General features: G+C 45.3%; 1 protein-coding gene across 1 annotated transcript in view; it reads right to left on the bottom strand.

Moving 5' to 3' along the window:
- Window positions 1-18,811, bottom strand: part of LOC149439137 (tetraspanin-18) — a gene marked incomplete at its 3' end in the record, with an annotated part of 228,869 nt that overhangs the window by 144,974 nt on the left and 65,084 nt on the right. Inside the window, exon 2 of the mRNA XM_089659414.1 lies at window positions 9,271-9,371. The remainder of the gene's footprint in view (window positions 1-9,270; window positions 9,372-18,811) is intronic.

The raw sequence follows: 18,811 nt of genomic DNA, 5'->3' as shown, positions 1-18,811 counted from the left end.
CACCAACAATGGGCTACTATTCCTACTATGGGCAGCACAGTGGCTAAATGGTTAGCACTTTCGCCTGGCAGTACTGGGGTCGTTGGTTCAAATCCCAACCACGGCACCACCTGCCTGGAGTTTGCATGTTCTCCCTGTGCCTGTGTGAGTTTCCTCCGGGTACTCCGGTTTCCTTCCACACTCCAAAGACATGCTAGTAGGTTAATTGGCTCCTGTCTAAACTGGCCCTTGTATATGAATGTGAGTTAGGGATCTTAGATTGTAGGCCCCTTGAGGGTTAGGGACTGATGTGAATGTACTATATGTAAAGTGCTGCGTAAATTGACAGCGCTATATAAGTACCTGAAATAAATAAAATTAATTCCTTCCCCTGACACCATCCATGGGGCATTATTCCTACCACTGACACCAACAAGGGGGGAACTATTCCTTCCCCTGACACAAACAATAGGGCACTATTCTTCCCACTAGCACAAACGATGGGGCACTTTTCTTCCCACTAACACCAACAGTGTATCACTATTCCTCCAACTTACATTAACAATGGGGTACAATTCCTCCCACTGACACCAACTATGGGGTACAATTCTTCCCATTGACTCCAACAATGGGGCACTATTCCTCCCACTTACATCAACAATGGGGTACAATTCCTCCCACTCACACCAACAATGGGGTACAATTCTTCCCATTGACACCAACAATGGGGCACTATTCCTCCCACTCACACCAACAATGGGGCACAATTCTTCCCATTGACACCAACAATGGGGCACTATTCCTCCCACTTACATTAACAATGGGGTACAATTCCTCCCACTGACACCAACTATGGGGCACAATTCTTCCCATTGACACCAACAATGGGGCACTATTCCTCCCACTTACATCAACAATAGGGTACAATTCCTCCCACTCACACCAACAATGGGGCACAATTCTTCCCATTGACACCAACAATGGGGCACTATTCCTTCCACTGACACCAATGATAGAGCCCTACTCCTTCTACTGACATCAGCGATAGTTCATTATCACTTTCAATGACACCAATTATGGAGAATTATTACTCCCCCTAATACAAAAGATAGGGCATTTGCCCCACTGATGCCAGGGCATTTTCTACTTCCACTGGCCAGTCCGGCCCTTCTAAATTTTGAAGAACAATACACTGGTCCTTTGTTTAGAAAGTTTGGAGACCCCAGGTCTTTCAGCATTGCCCATATGACTGGAGAAAACAAAACGTTTTATCTGGGTATTAAAGCTTTGTGAATTGAGCCTGCGTGTACAAGTTATCTAGGATGTCTTTGGTGTTGACTTTGTTGGTTGTATAAAAAGACGTTGCCGAATGTTAATGACATCTTCAATGGTTCAGCTTGCAGGTTTGTTTCCTTTTCTGAACAGGGGCACCTTCTGCTTGATTGTAAAACAGATGCACAAGTTCAGAAATAGCTGCCACGTCAATAGGATACACAGTACCACCCAGGGGCGGACTGACCATATGGAAACTCGGGCACTGCCCGAGGGCCCGGGGTCAGTAGGGGGCCCCATGAGATGCCCCTGGTACCTTTTTCATAGGCTTTTTTGAGTTTGGGAAAGGACACAGGGGCCCCATGATCCCCTATTGCACGGGGGCCCCATGAGTTGTCAGTCCGCCCCTGGTACCAGCACACCCACCAGATCTTCTGTCACATTGGAGGATTCTTCATATACCCAGAGCAGCCTTTCCCCATCTTTTTAAAACTAGGGAACCCTTGGAAATTGCATAGAAGTCTCAAAGAACCCCTGATAATGACTAGATATGCCACTCGTGGATTAGTTGCATGAACAGTAGGTTGTAGGGTATTGTACTAATGCAGAACATTTGTATGGAGAAATGTATGGAGCCTGAAGAAGGGGTCTAAATTATGCTGGAAGCTTGCATCTTTAATGCCTTAAGTTACATGAGAATAAATAAAAAAGGAATAAATAATGCGGCATACTTTGCATATCTGACACTCACTCTGTACAAGAATAATTTTCATTAATATTAATGAAATAAATAATAAAGACCAGAAAAGAAGCACAAACTGTGAAAATTGTAGTTTTCCTCACATTGATGGTCAGTGAAGGGCTCTCTTAGATTGATTGTCAATTGGAAAATGGCCCACCGTACATTGGTGGTGAGTGAGAAAAATGTTTTTTGCAAGGGGGGATTAGTGGGAAGAATACTCCTTACATTAGTTGTCAGAGGAACGAATGTTCCTTACACTGGTGCTCACTTGAAAAAAGGACCCTAACATAGATGGTCAGTTGGAAGAATGCTCCTTACATTGGAGGTCGGTGAGAAGAATGCTCCTTACATTGGAGGTCAGTGAGAAGAATGCTCCTTACATTGGTGATCAGTGGGAAGAATGCCCCTTACATTGGTGATCAGTGGGAAGAATGTCCCTTACATTGGTGATTAGTGGGAAGAATGACCCTTACATTGGTGGTCAGTGGGAAGAATGCTCCTTACATTGGAGGTCAGTGAGAAGAATGCCCCTTACATTGGAGGTCAGTGAGAAAAATGCTCCTCACATCGGTGATCAGTGGGAAGAATGCCCCTTACATTGGTGATCAGTGGGAAGAATGCCCCTTACATTGGTGATCAGTGGGAAGAATGTTCCTTACATTGGTGATCAGTGGGAAGAAAGCTCCTTACATTGGTGATCGGGTGGGAAGAATGCTCCTTACATCGGTGATCAGTGGGAAGAACGCTCCTTACATTGGTGATCGGGTGGGAAGAGTGCTCCTTACATTGGTGTACGATGAGAAGAATGCCCCTTACATCGGTGATCAGTGGGAAGAATGTTCCTTACATTGGTGAACAGTGGGAAGAATGCCCCTTACATCGGTGATCAGTGGGAAGAATGTTCCTTACATTGGTGAACAGTGAGAAGAATGCCCCTTACATCGGTGATCAGTGGGAAGAATGTTCCTTACATCGGTGATCAGTGGGAAGAATGTTCCTTACATTGGTGGTCAGTGGGAAGAATGCTCCTTACATTGGTGATCAGTGAGAAGAATGCTCCTTACATCGGTGATCAGTGGGAAGAATGTTCCTTACATTGGTGGTCAGTGGGAAGAATGCTCCTTACATTGGTGATCAGTGAGAAGAATGCTCCTTACATTGGTGATCAGTGGGAAGAATGCTCCTTACATTGGTGATCAGTGAGAAGAATGCTCCTTACATTGGTGATCAGTGGGGAGAATGTTCCTTACATTGGTGGTCAGTGTGAAGAATGTTCCTTACTAGGGGTGGACTGTGTGAAGAATGTTCCTTACTAGGGGTGGACTGACAACTCATGGGGCCCCCGGGCAATAGGGGATCATGGGGCCCCTGTGTCCTTGCCCAAACGCAAAAAAGCCTATGAAAAAGGTACCAGGGGCATCTCATGGGGCCCTCTACTGACCCAGGGCCCGAGTTTCCAAATGGTCAGTCCGCCCCTGTTCCTTACACTGGTGCTCAGTTAGAAGATGGGCCCTAACATAGATGGTCAATGGGTAGAATGCTCCTTACACTAGTGCTCAGTTGAAAGAAGGACCCTAACAAAGCTGATCTTTGGGAAGAATGCTCCTTAGATTGGTTATCCGTGGGAAGAATATTCCTTATATTGGTGATCAGTGGGAAGAATGCCCCTTACATTACTGGTCAGTGGTAAGAATGTTCCTTACATTGGTGATCAGTGGGAAGAATGTTCCTTACACTGGTGCTCAGTTAGAAGATGGGCCCTAACATAGATGGTCAATGGGTAGAATGCTCCTTACACTGGTTGAAAGAAGGACCGTAAAAAAAGATGATCAGTGGGAAGAATGCACCTCTGGGAAGGTGCGGGTTAGTTTCAGTTACCGGACTTGTTCTGTAATGTTGATGGATGTCCTGACCAGCTTCTCCTGACGCTCATTAAAGCTAAAGAAGAAGCTGTTCAGATGAGTAGCAAATGTCCTCCAATATTACAAGACAGGTTTAGCTGAAGGCGGCCAACCACTACCACTACTAGCTATTCATAGGTTATATTTAGGAACGGGTACCTTTACAACTACCTAATCCAACCTTTCTCTACCTTTTCAACACAGAGGAACCCTTGAAATAACTTTCCAGTCTCAGGGAACCCTGCTAAAATTACTATAGCTCCAACTCCTGATACATTAGTGCAGTGTTTCTCAACCATTTTTCAGTCAAGGCACCCTTTAATATCCCGCACCTTCCCGAGGCACCCCATTCTAAAATGTAAAGATCTAAATTGATAGTTTTACATAACGCTGCAACATCCACATATTGTATGTAGGGCACCCAACATTAGAGTTGACTTATTCTAACAAAGCTAATACACCTTTGTATCCTGGTACTGACTAGTATTCCACCATTCCTTTTCTCCCTCACTCAGCGAAATGACGCCAGCGCTGATGGAGAGGGGCGAACAAAGATGGAGGAGCCCGACTTCCTCCTTATCAACCAATTAAATCATCGACCAATGGCTGGCCGAAGGTTGTAACCAGGGGCGGACTGACCATTTGGAAACTCGGGCAGTGCCCGAGGGCCCGGGGTCAGTAGGGGGCCCCATGAGATGCCCCTGGTACCTTTTTCATAGGCTTTTTTGAGTTTGGGCAAGGACACAAGGGCCCCATGATCTCCTATTGCCCGGGGGCCCCATGAGTTGTCAGTCCGCCCCTGGTTGTAATGCTGCACTTGCTGGCTTGTTGACAATTTTTGAGCAATGTGGGGCAATTGTTAGGCATTTTGCAAAGCCACTCCTGAAGAACCCAGAAGGCACCCCAGGTTGCCTGGGCACCCTGGTTGATAAAGACTGCATTAGTGTGATGGTCAGTGGGAAGAATATTCCTTACACTTGCGATCATTGGAAAGAATTCCCCCTTACAGATAGCAAAAAAGATCAATGGTGTGAAAGGGAGCTTATCTGAGATGCCAGCTTCTGGAGGAACCCTAGGACTCCATAGCACCCTGGCTGAGAAACCCTGACCTAAATCTATCTCCGTTGTCTAGATTTATCCTATCAACATTCAGATAACTAAACCCAAGAACAAAAATATTATACATTGCAGCTTACCAGTCCTTTGCTGTGGTGGCTGCATTGGTTTTATTTCTCCAGGAAAAGAACATTTTCTGAAAGCTCAAAATACACTCATTGATTGATACAGAAGAAAGGAGGGAGGCTGGTCAGCAGCTCTGAGGAAAGGGACTCGTCCCCGAAACGTATCAGCCATTTGACCACACTGACTGTTGGAACACCTTGCTTGCCGTTGTGGCCATCTGCTTAATGCAAAAGCTTTTTATACATTCTTCGTCTGCGAGTATGTTTTTGTCTTTTATACCTTTGAATAAACCTTGAATAATGTACTAGGTGTGTGCGCCACCTGTTTATTCTTTATTGCTTCAGAAAATGCAGTGTCCTTCCAAAGGACAAAAAGTTTCCCTCTGTAAACTATTAATCTACCATTACCCATGTAAAGGAGATGATCAAAGGCAGACATATACACAGTTGAGCTTGAGTGCCAGCCAAGCCTCCCTTCATACAGTGGAGGAGTGAGCGTAGCCACCCAGGGACAGGAGTGTATTATTTGTCGGATTACCAGGTGAAAATAAAGGAGAATAAGGCTAGAAAATGCAAAACCACCACATCTAAGGGTTTTTATTGTTGGGTTTAAATACTCTTTAAGCCATGCTGAATGGGGTCCCCCTGAAATGCGTTGCAATTTCACTTTGAACAATAAATGACATATCTTTATAAGTTGATCACAAAATCAGCCGACGATTTAAAATCTTTTTGGCAGGTATTACATATACAGGTGTACCTCGGTTTACAAATTTAATGCAATTTACATATACAGGCGTACCTCGGTTTACAAATTTAATTCGTTCTGCGGGACTTTTCGTATTGCGAAAAATTTGTAAACTGAAACGCCGTTTCCCATAGGAATGCATTGAAAACCAATTAATCTAATCCAGAGGTCAGAAAAAAGTTTAAAAAAAAGTCTCTTATCTGTTCAAACTTCTTTATAAACTGCACTTTAACCACTTGCCTACCGGGCACTTATACCCCCTTCCTTACCAGGCCAATTTTCAGCTTTCAGCGCTGCCGCACTTTGATTTACAATTGCGCGGTCATGCAACATTGTACCCATATGAAATTTTGATCATTTTTTTCTCACAAATAGAGCTTTCTTTTGGTGGTATTTAATCGCCACTGGGCGCTTTACTTTTTGCGCTATAAATAAAAAATTGCCAAAAATTAAAAAAAAAAAAAAAAGTTTCTTTGTTTCTATTATAAAATTTTTCAAACAGGTAATTTTTCTCCTTCGCTGATGTGCGTTGATGAGGCAGCACTGATGGGCACTGATAGTCGGCACTGATGGGCACTGATAGGCAGCACTAAAGGGCACTGATAGGCAGTACTAATGAGGTGGCACGAATAGGCGGCACTGATAGACAGCACTAATGAGGTGTCACAGATAGGCGGCACTAATATGCGGCACTGATAGGTGACACTGATGATGGGTACTGATAGACGGCACTGACTGGCATCACTGCTGGGCACTGACTGGCGGTACTGACTGGCACAACCGCTGGGCACTGACTGGTGGCACTGACTGGCAGCACTGCTGGGCTGCACTGGTGGGTGGCACTGGTGGGCAGCACTGGTGGGTGGGCACAGGTGGGTGGCACTGGTGGGCACAGGTGGGTGGGCACAGGTGGGTGGCACTGCTGGGCACAGGTAGGTGGCACTTTTGGGCACAGGTGTGTGAAATTGCAGAGTGGCACAGGTGGGTGCACTGCTGGGCACAGGTGGGTGCACTGCTGGGCACAGGTGGGCGCACTGCTGGGCACAGGTGGGCGCACTGCTGGGCACAGGTGGGCGGAGCTAGTGGGCGCACTGCAGGGCACAGGTGGGTGGAACTTGCGGGTGGCATTGCTGGGCACCGATCATCAGGGCACTGATCATCAGTGCCCTGATGATCGGTGCCGATCCCCGCTCTGACAACTGCCGGTTCTCGGCAGTACTTTCCTCACGATCTGACAGCGTGAGGAAAGTGCAGCCGAGAACCGGCACTTGCATTTCCCTCTGATCAGCGTGTCATTGGACACCGCTGATCAGGTGGTAAAAGGCCGCTGTGATTGGCCTTTTACCACATCACGTGATCAGCTGTGTCCGTAGGACACAGCGATCACGGAGATCGCCGGGTGCGCGCTCCCTGGGGCGCGCAGGAGAGCACGTTCTGGGGGGACGTCATATGACGTCCACTCAGAACTGGCCGGCCGCAGTGCAGCCGTCATTCGGCTATCTGCGGTCGGCAACAAGTTAAAGGCATAAATACTGTACATGGGCATAATTAAAAATGAATTCGAAAATGCACTGAAAACCAATGAATCCATTACAGAGGTCAGAAAAAAGTCAACAAAAGTCTTATCTGTTAAAAACTCTTTATAAAGGCATAGTACTGTACAGGGACATGATTAAAAAAAAAATTGGTAAATGCATTGAAAACCAATTAATCCGTTCCAGAGGTAAGAAAAAGTTAAAAAAAAGTCTTATCTGTTCAAAACTCTTTATACAGTGCACTTTATAGGCATAAATACTGTACATGGACATAATTAAAAATTAATTCATAAATGCACTGAAAACCAATGAATCTGTTCCGGAGGTCAGAAAAAAGTAAAAAAAAGTCTTATCTGTTAAAAACTCTTAATAAAGTGCACTTTCAAGGCATAAATACTGTACAGGGACATGATAAAAAAAAATTGGTAAATGCATTGAAACCCAAGTAATCCGTTCTGAAGGTCAGAAAAAAGTCAACAAAAGTCTTATCTGTTAAAAACTCATTATAAAGGCATAGTACTGTACAGGGACATGATTAAAAAAAAAAAAATTGGTAAATGCATTGAAAAACAATTAGAATGTTCCAGAGGTAAGAAAAAGTAAAAAAAAAGTTGTATATGTTCAAAACTCTTTATAAAGTGCACTTTAATGGCATAGTACTGTACAGGGGCATGATAAAAAAAATAATTTGTAAATGCATTGAAAACCAATTAATCCAGTAAGAAAAAAGTAAAAAAAAAAGTCTTATCTGTTCAACACTCTTTATAAAGTGCACTTTAAAGGTGTAAATACTGTACAGGGACATAATTAAAAATTAATTTGTAAATGCACTGAAAACCAATTAATCTGTTCCGGAGGTCAGCAAAAAGTAAAAAAAAGTCTTAGCTGTTAAAAACTCTTAATAAAGTGCACTTTAAAGGCATAAATACTGTACAGGGACATGATAAAAAAAAAATTGGTAAATGCATTGAAAACCAATTAATCCGTCCCGGAGGTCAGAAAAAAGTCAACAAAAGTCTTATCTGTTAAAAACTCTTTATAAAGACATAGTACTGTACAGGGACATGATTAAAAAAAAAATTGGTAAATGCATTGAAAAACAATTAATCCGTTCCAGAGGTAAGAAAAAGTTAAAAAAAAAAGTCTTATCTGCTCAAAACTCTTTATAAAGTGCACTTTAATTGCATAGTACTGTACAGGGACATGATAAAAAAAAATTGTAAATGCATTGAAAACCAATTAATCCGTTCCAGAGGTAAGAAAAAGTAAAAAAAAAAAAAAGTCTTATCTGCTCAAAACTCTTTATACAGTGTACTTTATAGGCATAAATACTGTGCATGGACATAATTAAAAATTAATTCATAAATGCACTGAAAACCAATGAATCCGTTCCGTAGGTCAGAAAAAAGTCAAAAAAGGTCTTATCTGTTAAAAACTCTTTATAAAGTGCACTTTAATGGCATAGTACTGTACAGGGACATGATTTAAAAAAAAAATTGTAAGTGCATTGAAAACCAATTAATCTGTTCCAGAGGTAAGAAAAAGTAAAAAAAAAAAGTTGAATCTGTTCCAAACGCTTTATAAAGTGCACTTTAAAGGCATAAATACTGTACATGGACATAATTAAAAATTAATTTGTAAATGCATTGAAAACCAATTAATCTGTTAATATTTTTATTGTTATTTTATTATTTATTTTATTATTATTTTTATTTAATTAATATTGTAAAAAAAATTGTAAACCGAGCCATTATTTTCAATTGATTTTCATTCGGAAACCGAAAATTACGTTAACCGAGGCGTTCGTAAACCGAGCTACGCCTGTACTGTATGTATTTAGGTTAGCCGCCTGTAGTTCTGCTTCAACATTTGTCTGAATAAATGTTAAAAAAAAAAAAAAAGTCCTACTTACAATTCCGAGGTTCACCTTTGCCAGTCCAATGTGAATATCTAGTCCCCCAAGTTAAGAGAAGAAGGGGGGTTCCAGGTACATTCTTGGGGTCCGTATGCTTCCTGGAAGAAACAATAAATAAAATATTACACCCCGGCATGTGCAATGGAACCAATTAAAAAAAGACAATTGCCGTACAATACGATTATTTAAATGAAGGCAACAGAGGAGCAGCGTGCGATTCATACATATGCATCAGCCTCATTTACATGTAGGCCTCATTAACCGGCTTTAATTGGCGCTATCTTATCCCAAGGACATGGCGTTTCGGCGGCGATTTAGAGGTAGGGACAGGCCGGGGGCACCGCGCCGGCTTTGTATAACCGCGCGTACAAAAGAACACAGGCATAATTGATATTGAAATTCAATGAATCGGTTAATTGCGGGGAGCTTCGTTTACTTCGGAACATTCTGTTATTTTTCTTTCTACATTCATTAGCGGTCAAAATGGGCCGAAATTTACACAATGTTCACTGTGATGTATCTTTCGCTCATCTATCTGCTGGGCGCAGAGGGTGAAGAAGGAGCTAATTGCCAGCTGGATTGTTGGAAAAGATAATTTAATTAACAGAACGGAGCACGGTGTCCTTAAAGTGGGAATAACATCAGGTGTACGGCTTAATGTTTGAGTGCAACATGCCAAATGATGTGTAAAAGGAGTCCTTAAAGTGGTTGGAAATGGCTGAAATAAAAAAAATGAACAAAGCATATCCTTCTATAGTGTGCACATGCCTCAATCCAAAGCACTCATTTTTCTCTGCTCTCTTATTCCTCTGCCATCTGCATGAGTCACTTCTGACAGTCTATACCGGTAGTTTCCAAACTGCAGCCCAGGGGCTGGATGTGGCTCTTTTGCTTGCCTTTATCCTTGGGGCACTATTCCTCCCACTGACACCAAATGATGGGGCACTATTCCTCCCACTGACACCAATGATGGGGCACTATTCCTCCCACTGACACCAATGATGGGGCACTATTCCTCCCACTGACACCAAGGATGGGGCACTATTCCTCCCACTGACACCAAGGATGGGGCACTATTCCTCCCACTGATACCAATGATGGGACATTATTCCTCCCACTGACACCAATGATGGGGCACTATTCCTCCCACTAACACCAATGATGGGGCACTATTCCTCCCATTGACACCAATGATGGGGCACTATTCCTCCCACTGACACCAATGATGGGGCACTATTCCTCCCACTGACACCAAGGATGGGGCACTATTCCTCCCACTGACACCAATGATGGGGCACTATTCCTCCCACTGATACCAATGATGGGACATTATTCCTCCCACTGACACCAATGATGGGGCACTATTCCTCCCACTGACACCAATGATGGGGCACTATTCCTCCCACTGACACCAATGATGGGGCACTATTCCTCCCACTGACATGAATGATGGGACACTATTCCTCCCACTGACATGAATGATGGGACACTATTCCTCCCACTGACACCAATGATGGGGCACTATTCCTCCCACTGACATGAATGATGGGGCATTATTCCTCCCACTGATACCAATGATAGCACATTATTCCTTCCACTGACTCCAATGATGTGGCACTATTCCTCCCACTGACACCAATGATGAGGCACTATTCCTCCCACTGACACCAATCATGGGGAACTATTCCTCCCGCAGACACCAATGATAGAGCATTATTCCTCCCACTGAAACCAATAATGGGGCACTATTCCTCCCACTGAAACCAATGATGGGGCACTATTCCTCCCACTGACATGAATGATGGGGCACTATTCCTCCCACTGACACCAATGATGGGGCACTATTCCTCCCACTGACACCAATGATGGGGCACTATTCCTCCCAGTGACACCAATGATGGGGCACTATTCCTCCCACTGACACCAATGATGGGGCACTATTCCTCCCACTGACACTAATCATGGGGAACTATTCCTCCCACTGACACCAATGATGGGACACTATTCCTCCCATTGACACCAATGATGGGGTACTATTCCTCTCCCGGACCACAACGATGGGCCATTGTTACTGACACCATGTCATTTTCTACTCCCACTGGCCACAGTCCAGCCCCTGCAAAGTCTGAAGGATAGTAATCTGGCCCTTTGGAAAGATTAGAGACCCCTAGTTCATACTGATACCAGAAAATCCCATTAGACGGACCCACCCCTCCTTCAGTATGGATACAAGGTAAGTGACCTTCATGTGACTTGCCTGTGCTCCATCTACGAAGTAGTTCTATTTATGTACATATATGACGGGGAGGGGAGCTCAGCACACAGCAGGTGACTGACAGCTTCAGCTGCGCATGTTTCCCTATGAGCTGTGTAGAGGGAGGTGTGTTCATTCCCTCCACTCAAGTCTCAGATTATACTTAGCCCTCTGCTCTATGATGTGCATTGTGTGACATCAGATCCCTGCCCCCTGCCTTCTGAAGCTAAGGAATGCCGTGTAAAATGTGCGCTTTAGGAGGGTGTAGAGGAGATAGGGCTACAGATAAATGGGTACAACTTATGAAGGAGGATTTGTTTCATCTCTGTGTATCACCTGAGGCCAATCATGTAAGGGTTTACAAACTCTTTAAGGCTCCCATAAGGCTTTTTAATGACACATCCCTGCAGGGCTGTTGATAGGGGGGCAACAAGCAGCATTCCTTTACTGGGCCTGGGCCCCCCTGCTGACCCTATGGGGCCTGAACCTGGTATAAAAGTGCAGCTTGTACCACCCTCCCCCATCAGTAGCCTTGCCATAGTAAATGCAATAGTAATGTGCTGAGCTATAATGTAAACAAGGTACAAATACATGTAAGGACAATGGTGATCAAACAAAAAAGAAAAGTCCCAATGTGAAAAGAGATATCCAAAGTGATAAAACGAGTGTCCAAAATCCCAGAAGAAAATTGACCACATCCAAGGGTGAGCTGCCAGTATCCTGGGAAGATGTGAGGGGCCTCCACCAGACGATACCATACACGCTTACCGAATAGCCATGACCCTCTGATCATGGAAGGTCACGGAGTGCTTTGGTATAGATATCCCATTATTATTATTATTATACAGTATTTATAAAGAGCCAATAGTTCGCTCAGCGCTGTACATTACAAAGGGGGACAGAGCATGTGACAGAACAATACCAATACAATGCAAAACATGAGGGGATTGAGGGCCCTGCTCTTTCGAGCTTACAATCTAGGAGGGAGGGGATGGTGGCACAGGAGGAGATAGCTGTGGGGGATGGAGTGGTAGGAAGAGTGGAGGAGGTCGGCAAGTTAGCAGGGGGTGGGGTAGGCTTCCCTGAAGAGGTGGGTTTTCAGGGTGCGCCTAAAGGAGAGGAGAGTAGGTGATAATCTGATGGGTTGGGGCAAGGAGTTCCGGAGGATGGGTGACACCCTGGAGAAGTCCTGGAGGCGGGCATGGGAGGAGGAGACCAGGGAACTAGAGAGAAGGAGGTCTTGTGAGGAGCGGAGTGTGCGTGTTGGGCGGTACTTGGATATTAGGTCGGTGATGTAGTTCGGGGCAGTATGGTGGACGGCTTTGTACATCAGATATCCCATGGAGGTCGCCTCCAAAATAGCTCTGATATGTAGCACCTGCAACCCCAAAAATCTCTCTCATATACTCATACGCCCTCATCTCTCACATACTCATACGCCCTCATCTCTCACATACTCATACGCCCTCATCTCTCACATACGCATACGCCCTCATCTCTCACATACGCATACGCCCTCATCTCTCACATACGCATACGCCCTCATCTCTCACATACGCATACGCCCTCATCTCTCACATACGCATACGCCCTCATCTCTCACATACTCATACGCCCTCATCTCTCACATACTCATACGCCCTCATCTCTCACATACTCATACGCCCTCATCTCTCACATACTCATACGCCCTCATCTCTCATATACGCATACGCCCTCATCTCTCATATACTCATACACCCTCATCCATCCATCAGATATAGAAGAGAAATGGAGCGTCCAACATAGTGTAAACACTTTTAGATAATTTATTTAAAATGACAACAGCTCTCACATGTACAGATAATCCAACCAGCAGAAAAAACGGCCTCCAGGGAACTTCCACTGCGCAATAACGTCACAGCAGGCTACGCTCCATGCATTTCGTCACAAATGACGTCATCTGGGGCACCACCCTTGTCAACAGCCCTTGTCATAGCTTCCCTTCCGCCATCACCTTGGAAGAGCTCGGCTGATGCGTGGGAGCGCACAGAGAACGCCAAATGTCTCCCCAGTTAAATCTCATTTGCTGGCGGATTCTTGACTCTCCCAATTTGCTAAGTTGGCAGCTCCTTCTAACTAAAGCTGCTCTGCTTCCTTTTTATCTACGGTCATGTGACTTCTATTTCCATAGCTTCGGAAGCACTTCTGAGCGCACTTCTGAGTCTGCGGTTTGGTGCGAGATCCTGCGGTGGTGGTGGGTGGTGGGCCTACTATGAGTACTATGAGTAGGGGTCTTGCACATTGACGCTTTGGCCTGTAAAGTGCTAAAACCAGGTGTTTGTCCATGCTGGGGAGGCACAGGTGGTGCATACAGCAGGAGCCAATTAAAATCAATGACAGGCTGAAACACATGGAGGCGATACATGGCTGTATGGGCATCCAAGTGGTACTCATATATGGCGACTTATGTCCCAAAAATGTGGAGAGTCTACAGTCCTATGTCCAAGTACCACTTGGATGCAAGTACAGCCACTGCATATTTTTAGGTTGCTTGGCACCACCTGTGACGAAATGCGCCCATTTTTTTACGCTGTACGGGTCATAACGCCTGGGTGCATGAGGCCTAAAATACGGGTCCTCTTTAAATCAGCCCCTAAGCGTCAACTGAGGTTTCCACTATGTAATGGCAGCAGTTTAGATGAGAAGCAGGCCGGGCAGCGCTTAATAATGAGGTAATGCGGTCAATGACTCATACTACAGAAAGTGATGTATGTAACTATTTAGTGACTGTAATAGCCTGTGCAATGGGTATCGCCCGAGGTAACCAATCAGATCACAGCTATCACTTTTTTCCAGTGCAAAACAACATATGAAGACTTGAAACTGATTGGTCGCTACGGGACTGCCAACAGGATCCTTCCAAATCTGTTCAACACAAACATGGAGAAGGTGTCCAGGCAAACACATGGGGGGTCATTTACTGAGACTGTACGGTGCAAAATGTGGTGCAGCTCCGCATAGAAACCAATCAGCTTCCACGTTTTATTGTCAAAGATTAATGGAACAAGCTGAAGTTAGAAGCCGATTGGCTCCCATGCACAGCCACACCAGATTCTAAGTGTTCCAGTTTTAGTAAATTCCCCCCCCCATAGGCTTTAGGAAGGCTACATTTATACTTGCGGTTAGGGGGCAGTAAAAACAAGAGGTTAATCCTGACAGTATTTTTTTTTGTATTTTTGACTTCCTTTAACAGGGTGACAACGCTATGAAGTCGCACAGCAGGTTGTCACCCTGTGGGACAGGGTAGTTTTTGATGGGCAGAGTACCCAGGAAGAAGGTAGTTTAAGATGTCATTTTAAATGGACTTTAAAGTTGTTGTAAAGGCTGAAGGTTTTTTACCTTCATAAATTCTATACATAAAGATATAAAACCTTCAGCCTGTACAACTTTAAAGTCCATTTAAAATGACATCTTAAAGGCTGAAGGTTTTTTACCTTCAAGAATTCTATGCATGAAGTAAAAAAAACCTGTGTGCAGCAGGTTCCCCAGCCCCCTCAATACTTACATGAACCCCATCTCGATCCAGCGATGTGAACGACAGCTTTGGCTGTTTCGGGTCCCTGCCTCCTCATTGGCTCCCACTGCTGTCAATCACAGCCAGTGAGAAGAAAAAGGGGGTGGGGCCAAGTCACGACTCCGAGTGTGAATGGACACACAGAGCAGCGGGTGCCCCCATAGCAAGCTGCTTGCTGTGGGGGCACCCGACAGGAGGGCGGGGTCAGGAGAGCCTGAGGGGGACCCTAGAAGAGGAGGATCCAGGCTGCTCTGTGCAAAACCACTGCACACAGCAGGTAAGTACAGACATGTTTGTTATTTTACACAAAAAAAAAAAAATGAACCTTTAGAATCGCTTTAAGGCCTCATGCACATGGGGTGTTTGCTCAGCTTGTCTGAATGCCCTTTCTCGAGGCAGAAAAGAAAAATTAGGCAAAATCCACATATTGTACACGTGTCTATGTGCGTTAATGCATTCTATTGGCCAGAATAGTCATTTATGCTGGCCATTAGAATGCAATAATGTGCAAACGCACCTAAAGGTGTCTAGTGTTTATTGCTCAAACCCACCTCTCCTGAATGTGCTGGGAGAAAAAACAGCCAGATCACTGACCTGTGTACAGAGCCCTGTGTGTTTGTAAACACACAACTCTGTGTTGTGATTGGCTACACCTGATCAGCAGGTCTCAGGCAAAATCATTGGCTGGGACCTGCTGGCAAAATCCCACTGTAGCCAGTGACAGCATGGGTTAGCAGCAGGCCCCAAACATGGAACAGGATGGATGACGTACATGTATGTGATCCAGCCTACCCGTGCCGCCCACCCGCAGTAAATGTACTGTAGGCGGGCAGGAACTGGCTAAGGACAGCATGCATGAGGCCTAAAGCTAAACCTGGAAACTTGGAAATTCTCCTTTTCTGCTGCAGACGCAGCAAGGGTTGACTACTCATTGAGGCCTAGGGTAGGGGGCATGGAAAAGTCGTTTTTCGTATCTGAGCTTATGCTCCTCTGAGCTGCTAGACCTGTTCCTGCAACATCTTCCCCCATTGGATGGGAGGACACTGAGGGACAGTCTACCACCAGAGCACGGGGGAGGACAGCCTACCACCGGATCACGGGGGAGGACAGCCTACCACCAGAGCACGGGGGAGGACAGCCTACCACCAGAGCACGGGGGAGGACAGCCTACCACCAGAGCACGGGGGAGGACAGCCTACCACCAGAGCACGGGGGAGGACAGCCTACCACCGGAGCACGGGGGAGGACAGCCTACCACCGGAGCACGGGGGAGTACAGCCTACCACCGGAGCACGGGGGAGGACAGCCTACCACCAGAGCACGGGGGAGGACAGCCTACCACCAGAGCACGGGGGAGGACAGCCTACCACCAGAGCACGGGGGAGGACAGTCTACCACCAGAGCACGGGGGAGGACAGCCTACCACCAGAGCACGGGGGAGGACAGCCTACCACCAGAGCACGGGGGAGGACAGTCTACCACCAGAGCACGGGGGAGGACAGCCTACCACCAGAGCACGGGGGAGGACAGCCTACCACCAGAGCACGGGGGAGGACAGTCTACCACCAGAGCACGGGGGAGGACAGTCTACCACCAGAGCACGGGGGAGGACAGCCTACCACCAGAGCACGGGGGAGGACAGCCTACCACCAGAGCACGGGGGAGGACAGCCTACCACCAGAGCACGGGGGAGGACAGCCTACCACCAGAGCACGGGGGAGGACAGCCTACCACCAGAGCACGGGGGAGGACAGCCTACCACCAGAGCACGGGGGAGGACAGCCTACCACCAGAGCACGGGGGAGGACAGCCTACCACCAGAGCACGGGGGAGGACAGCCTACCACCAGAGCACGGGGGAGGACAGCCTACCACCAGAGCACGGGGGAGGACAGCCTACCACCAGAGCACGGGGGAGGATAGTCTACCACCAGAGCACGGGGGAGGATAGTCTACCACCAGAGCACGGGGGAGGACAGCCTACCACCAGAGCACGGGGGAGGACAGCCTACCACCAGAGCACGGGGGAGGATAGTCTACCACCAGAGCACGGGGGAGGATAGTCTACCACCAGAGCACGGGGGAGGATAGTCTACCACCAGAGCACGGGGGAGGATAGTCTACCACCAGAGCACGGGGGAGCACCGTCTGCTGGGGGATCGAAGGATCGGGTATGTAAAAGTGCTTTTAATTTCCCCTAGACTAAACAAGCACTTAGCCCTTTGCAGTTTGGGTTCAGCTCCACTGCAAGGGAGAGTTTTCATATTTCCCGAAGTTCAGCTTTTAAGTCCAAATGAAGCCATGATTATTGTGCTTGTTATGCAGCCAGGCAGAATAACAAGTAAAGAAAATGGCAACACTTTTTTTTTTCTTTCTACTAAGCGTATGCGATTAGAAATGTCACACTGTCACTCTCACATCCAGCACAGTGGTCCGGGTCTCCAGCAGTCAGGCGCTGCCCCCGCACAGCACTCCAATCAACAACGCTCATGTTCTCTGAGCAGAAAACAGTCAGATTAGATCTGATTTTGGAGAAGTTACTCTTTAAAGCTGCTTTTCTCAACCAAGGTTCCATAGAAGCTTAGGGTTCCTCCAGAGGATGCTAGGGGTTCCTTGAGCAATCAGAAATTTCTGACTCACGGATATCAAATAGATCTTTTTAGCTATCTGTAAGGGCGGCATTTTTCCTACCAATCACCAATGTTAGGGATATGCGGGTACATTAAGCAGGACTTTCAAAGCACCAAGATATTAACCAATTCAATATCGGGCAATTTTACACCTTCCTGCCCAGGCCATTTTTCAGGTTTCAGCGCTCTCACACTTTGAATGACTATTGCGCGGTCATACAACATTGTACCCAAACTAAAATGATATTTTCTTCACACAACTAGAGCTTTCTTTTGGTGGTATTTAATCATCGCCGGGGTTTTTATTTTTTGCTAAATTAACATAAAAGTTCGAAAATTTTGAAAAACAAACAAACACGTTTTTCTTTGTTTCTGTTATAAAAGTTTGCAAATAAATAATTATTCTTTATAAATTTAGGCCGAGATGTATTCTGCTACATGTCTTTGGTGAAAATAACCCAAATTAGGATGTATTATTTAGTTTGTAGGAAAGTTATAGAGTTCACAAACTATGGGATAGATCTGAATATTGATCAATCCTGAAGTACTGACGGCCAATCTAATTTCTTGAGGTCCAAGAATGTCAGAACAGTACAGATATCCCCCAAATGACCCCTTTTTGCAGAGTAGACAGTCCGACGTACTTCATAAGAGGCATGGCGAGTTTTTTGAAGTTGTATTTTTTTTGTCATAATTTTTCGGAAAATGAAAAAGTAAAAAAAATATTTTCACTATTTTTTTTTTTACATACCAGTGCAGTACAGCGTCATCATATAACTGGCATGGCGGTGATCAGGGACACTGACTAGTGACAGTGTGAAAAATATATATATATATATTTTTGTATTTTTTTTTTATTTTTTATTAAATTTTTTTTATTTTTTTTAAGATTTTTTTTTTCATATTTCCCTATGTCCAAAGTAGTACAATGTTACCATAGTAACATTGTACTACTTTGGGGAAGTGATCAGTATTTTTTTTTTCTTACACAATTTGCTTATAGCAAAGAATTACTTTGCTATAAGCAAGCATTTACCTGAATGACATCGATTCATTCAGGGTTTTTTTTTTTTTTTGTGCTTAGCTGTGATTTGGCCAC

The sequence above is a fragment of the Staurois parvus genome, unplaced genomic scaffold (assembly GCF_062004578.1).
Source record: "Staurois parvus isolate SC_StPar_1 unplaced genomic scaffold, SC_StPar_1.0 ptg001155l, whole genome shotgun sequence".
NCBI lineage: Eukaryota > Metazoa > Chordata > Amphibia > Anura > Ranidae > Staurois > Staurois parvus.
This window is presented reverse-complemented; position numbering and strand designations above follow the sequence as displayed.